This window comes from Diplotaxodon limnothrissa, linkage group LG19 (assembly GCF_057381915.1).
Source record: "Diplotaxodon limnothrissa isolate DT_005_m linkage group LG19, D_limnothrissa_male_GT1.1, whole genome shotgun sequence".
Taxonomy (NCBI): domain Eukaryota; kingdom Metazoa; phylum Chordata; class Actinopteri; order Cichliformes; family Cichlidae; genus Diplotaxodon; species Diplotaxodon limnothrissa.
In genome coordinates, this window is record NC_140614.1 from 31,556,482 (window position 1) to 31,562,481 (window position 6,000).

The window sequence follows — 6,000 nt, forward strand, 5'->3', positions numbered from 1 at the left end:
AAAGTTCAAGGCCAGCTGCAGATCTGTTTGAACAGCCTGTTTTTCAGCTGTGCTGGATGGGCTGCTTTTGGAGCTGTTTAGAAGGAGCGCAGAGGCGAACGGAGAGAAGTGGAGAAGCTCTAGGAGACGGGAGTGGACATCCGTGCGCGCTGTATTTTCACCTCCCCTTAGGATATGGATTCCCCCACCTCTCGCAGCATCAGATGCATTAAAAGATCAATCGCAGCATACAGAGAGATCAAAAATATTCATACTAGCCAAGATGGTAAACAACCAGTTTATTTTTCAGAAAAAGAAAATACTGTGCATGTTGTGAGATACATGACAAACCATAAAGATACAGCCTGACTCCATTTAATAGTGTTAAAAATGCATTTTACACGGAAATTCTCACCTGAATTGAAATATTATTTTGAATGTTTTTTTAAAGGAAAGTTTAATGAATCTAAAGAAGTTACCAGGTATGCACTTTCTCTACTGATTACAAGATATCTTCTTAGTAAAGTGAAGTGCATAATCATCAGCTTCATAACGTGTCTTTTTCCGGCACTTTAAAGCCTTATTTAAGGGAAGAATCGCATTTAATAGAATGAGATTTGCCAATTAACATGAGTTATATGTCTGCAATAATCCATCTGAGAAGGCTTTATGTGATCATGTTGGAGGGGGATGACATTTATAAATGCTGTGTGTGCACACTAGTCTAAATGGATGCCTCACACAAGACATCCTGCCACAGAAATCAGTCAAAGTGCAGAGACCAGCCCACCCCTTTCCCCGTCTACTGCTGCTGCTTTTCCTTCTGCAGCTTCAGTCTGCCAGTTGTAACCAGGCCAGGTGGGAGTGCTTACGGTATACGTCTGATTAATAGGAATAAGAATAATTAGACCAAAAAAACAATAACGTGATGTGTTCTTCCCCTCAGCTTGTTGACAGGTATTGACCGTGCAGTGTTTTAAGGAGAGCTTTGCGCTGTTGTTTTATCCAACAGTATGTGTTTTGGTGCCAGGGCTCTGACAGGGGAGGAAGATGCATCAGGTCCGATACAGTTCCATTAGTAGGAGGGAGGAACACCTTACATGCCACCACGGCAATTAACAGTCACTATAATGACATCTCAGCCAGACCTTATGCCACGAAATGAATTTCCAATGGCTAGGAAATGGTGGAATGGCATCCGTGCAGCCAGTCAATTGTCCTGTTACAGTTAAGGAATCCAGCAGGCTAGTACCACTCATATTTCATCCCAGGTAAAGATTACCTGTCAGACCCATGGGAGATGTATTGATCTGTTTTCCTTTTTCCGCCAGCAATCACCTGACAAAGGCACCTAGGAGGCGAATGAATGAGTGATGCCTGGTCTGTCTGCTTCGGCGTGGTGGCTTCTAGTGTCCACTGATGGGTGGAGAGGTGATGAGGAAGAGGAGAGATAATGCAGTCATAAACTCTGTTTGAACCTCCTCTGTATGCATGCATGGCAGCCCCTTTGAGTCGAGGGTCACAGGTCAACAGGGAATTTGCTTTTTTTTCTCTCCCCCCCCCTCCGCACCTTGCTTGTCGGTAGCATTACTTCTTGCTGTGTGCACCGATGATAGAAAGACATGCAAGAGGCCCTCTGGTTCCTGCTGACAAATGCATGTTGCGAATCAACGTAGTTCAGCTCACTCTGGATTTCAAAAGCGATCCTTTTGGATCCGGTCGCCCTTTTAGCGACGTAATCCGGCCTTGCGTGGTCCTGCGATGATCACAGTGGCAACGATCGACGTATTTGACCATTACAGTATGTTCCCTTGGCAGCTAAAAAGTATTAAGATATTTACCTTGTTTAGTAGAATGTCAGAGTTGATATTATCCATGAAGCCATGCGTTTAAATTTGCTCTGCATAAAATGTGTAGTACTTATGATGTGATAATTATAGCTCCATTAATTAAGGATTTAGGTGCAAGAACATTTAATTCATAAATGCAATTTCTCGATAGATAGTACACTAGATATGTCTCTCTAATTTTTTTTTTTTTTTTTACTATCACATTTTTAATTTCATTTACAGGGATTTAAATATATCTAGCTGATATCAGGGGCCCAAGGCAGCTATCCACATTTGATACGTAGTGAAAATAGCATCTTATCTCATAGGCTGTTATCTTTATGTTTAATAGCAGTGGGGGCATGCCTAATTGCTTTGCAAATGATCTGAAGAGGATTACTCCACCCTTAGAAAGCCTGCACCATGTCGCTAGATCTTAGAGAGACATTACAATAGTAAAGTTCAATCAAATCTGAAGTGCAGCTCTGTGTTTGTGTTAAAGTACATTCTGGGAACAGCTGGGAACACTCTGCAATGGAGGAAACTTTGCGTAACAACATCATAGACTAATCAGGATGATGGATGTTTTAGGAAGGTGTAATTCCACTAATGTAATTTGTGTATTTTTCAAGTGATAGTGGGATTTTTAAGGACATCTTGCCTTTATGCCATAAGTGATATATGTGATATATTTATTCTTCCATGTCAGTATCAAATCCATTTTGAATACTGAATTTGTGTGCAATAAATACGTCTTGGTGATCAACATTTTTTGTGGGATTTTTTTGTGAAAATTGTGGCCTGAGATTTGAGATGAAGGTTGCTTGATATGCAAATATTTACCGACTGATGTAGAAAATCTGCAAGATGGAAACAACCAGCAAAAGGCCTCTGTGTGTATTATTGTAGGGTCCACCTTACAATATAAGGCGACTGTTGTTGTTGTGATTTGGTGCTGTATAAGTAAAATAGAATTGAAGCTAAATAGTTTGATGAGGTTTTAAAATAAACAGCGTGCAGAATCATGTGACTAGCGTGGCTAGCGCTAGCCTCTGAAGAGATAAGAAGCCTTTCCTTTTGCTGTATGATTCAAAATTTGACATATTTTTGCTGTGAGATTTAGGACCTCACAGTTTATACACTATAAAGTGATACAGTCAAATAATGAACTGCTTAGTTGGTTATGAAAGTAACATTCAATGGCTGCTCTGGAATACTTGTCATTGCAGATTGACAGTCCCTCCAAGATTTGTTATTGGCTTTGTTGAATACAAATGTTAGTGTAGCTTCAGTGTGGCTGACAGAGAAAATACTCCCTCAGCCGCTGGAGATTATCGGTAGATCCCCCACTGTTAATCTTCCAGCTGAATGCTGAAGACCGGGGTAGTCACTTTGCCACGTGTTGAGAGTCGAAGCAATTCTCTCTCTGCTCACTGGTGGTCCATAGTTACAAATCACATCATCAAGTGTCTGAACACCCATACCCACCTCTTCTCCAGCAGATTGATGGTGAAATGGAGGAAAAATCAATGGCTTCCCTCCCGTCAGAAGGAGCCAGCTCTGTCATGTTTTGGAGTTTGATGTTACCCTCTCTTACTTTCTCCCGACTACAGGAAATTGAAAGCTCAGTTTGAGCGAACTGACACACCTGGAGTCTCTCAAGTTGATATAATGAATGATTTCAATCTGCCGCCTTACTCGTGAAGTATCGGTTACGCCTTTTAAAAACACTTCTGAACCACTAGAGAAGATTACAGTGATCAGGTTGAGCTGGTTGAGTTTTTAAGTAAATGATTGTTAGTCTTCCAACCGAAGGCTTCTGTGTAGGTGACCCTTTGAGTAACAGCAGTCAGTTTTCCTGCTAGTCCCCCCCGCCGACCACCTCCATCACTTCATCCTTATCACTGTGACACACTGCAACTGTGAAGCAAGGTTTCATTCACTGCATTCAGTGAAATGAGCAAACATCACTGAGCTTTTTCACTTCGACACTTATCCCCCTTCCTCTAATGGGAAATTCAAATATCACATATCAGCTGAATGCAATATTCACTTAGCGAGAGATAACACTCTGCCTGATGTGTCTCATGTATCCGCTTCAGAATGGGCACGGCTCAGTCTCTGACACCAGATCTGACCGTGAGACTGGGAGTATAAATTCTGTCTGAAGCTCGTGTGCTGCCTGTTCGCTCGCTGCTTTATTGGTGCATGTGTTGGTCCTCTTGTATTCCCTCGTGTATTTGAGGGAGAGCAGATTCCAAGGCATCTGCGCTTGTCCTGCTGCTCCCCGGACGTTTTTTACACCGGCACCATCCCTTTTCATTTCGGCTGGCATTCTAATCAGAGCGTTATGAGCTTCAGCGGGTGAAGTACGCAGAAAGTTGTGTTTCCTGACAGCCAATAAAAACCTTATAATCTCCTTGATTCAAGTGGCCCACCGAAAAAAAAAAATACTAACTAGTGCTATCACTCAGACCGCCTCCCTCCCTTTTTCTTTAATGCTCTTTTTTATTTAATATATAGCCCATGAAAAATGAGAGACTCCCGCTTGGCCGTGTAGATATTTTGTTGCTGATGATGCGAGACGAATTTCCATCACAGCTTTGTTTCCAGCGGGTGAGCGGATAATCTTTTACAGTGCAGGGAGGGAGGGCGCCACTCCCATCAATCTTCAGGGGTTATAGCGGTGGCGTGGTTGCCTTACCTGACCAGAACACCTCCACATCGTGGCAATAGAGGCCTATTAAGGGTCAGGAGCCACGAGGGGGTGGGGGTGGCACACCGGAAGCTTACTGACAAAGCAGCTACCTTCCAAAACCCGTTTGAACCCCTCTGGAAACAATGCTTCACCTCTCTTCCATTACTCCTGTCATTGTTTTTATGTCATTTTTCTAACAAGGCAGTCACATCTGAGAGAGAAGCATTGCTTTCCCCACTGACAGCCCTGTGAAACGTTTCAGCCAGAGCCTCAGCTGCTCCTTTTCTCGACGCTAAACTGCTCCAGAGGTTTCACCCTTCTGTGCTTCTCGATTGTGTGCACTGTGTGCTGTAGAGCAAAAGGTCTCCGTTTTAGTCGTGGCATACTGCCCGGGCAGCCCCTTGAGAAGCATCCCCCACCCCTCTTGCACTGGCGTAGTAGCTTGCAGGCGTGCTGCACGCTCCTCTTCGCACCCCACTGCCCTGGCAATCGCCTACTTGCACCTCTCCCCCGATGGAGATGATGCTGCCCTGATTGACAATAATGGGAAGTGGCAGAATCAATGGGAGACAAGAGAAGGGGGTGTGCGTCAAATTCTCCAGGAGTTTCTAGTCACAGACCAGGGGGCTCTGGCACCAGTCACCTGTCATCCCTGCAGCTCCGGGATTAGGGCCTGTGACAGCACAGGCATCCTGAGAGAAAGATGCTGCGGTCATCATCGTCCCTGACAGCCTGGAAATGGTGCCTCTCCCGCACGCTTAGGACTACATATATGTCTCATTAAGGGCCGGATTCAAGCAACACAATGCTTTAAGGGAAGTAAATGTGCTGGAGCTTCTAAAGTCTGCATGTATAGATGAAAAAACTCTTAGGTTAAGATAAAATTACTGAACACATGATACTGTATATAGAAAAACCTGGAAGAAGTGCGTGACCTATCCTCTAATGAGCCATTTAACAGAGTGCTTTCAAAAGGTATCTTATTTCAAGGATTAAAATAGCAGTTCACCTTGTGCCTTGTGGCCATGTGACACGTGTGTGTGTGTGTGTGTGTGTGTGTGTGTGTGTGTGTGTGTGTGTGTGTGGAGCATTGAATGGAGGGCAGGTGGCAGGTGTCAAGACAGAAGGGGCACTCCATTCTCTAATTGATCAGCAAAAGATGCACATGAAGAAGACGTTAAAGCAAAATGAAGTCATAAGAGTGGATTGAGACATTTATTAAGTCAGACGAAAGGCCCTCAGAAACGTTGAGATTGTTTATTGATTTTTGTGTTTTGGCTGGCTGCGCAGGGGTAATCGCTCGTGCTTCTGCCACCGAGGCTACGCGGGCTCGAGCGCAGCCAGATGTTCAGGTGGAAGCGCTGACTTCCTCTAAAAGAGGCAACTTTAACCAGCAGAACACAGACTTCATTAGGGCTGCAATTGTTCTAGCATTTATAGAAGGGTCCTGACCTGATATGCTGCCAGTCCATTAGCTGGGAATGCCAGCAGCAC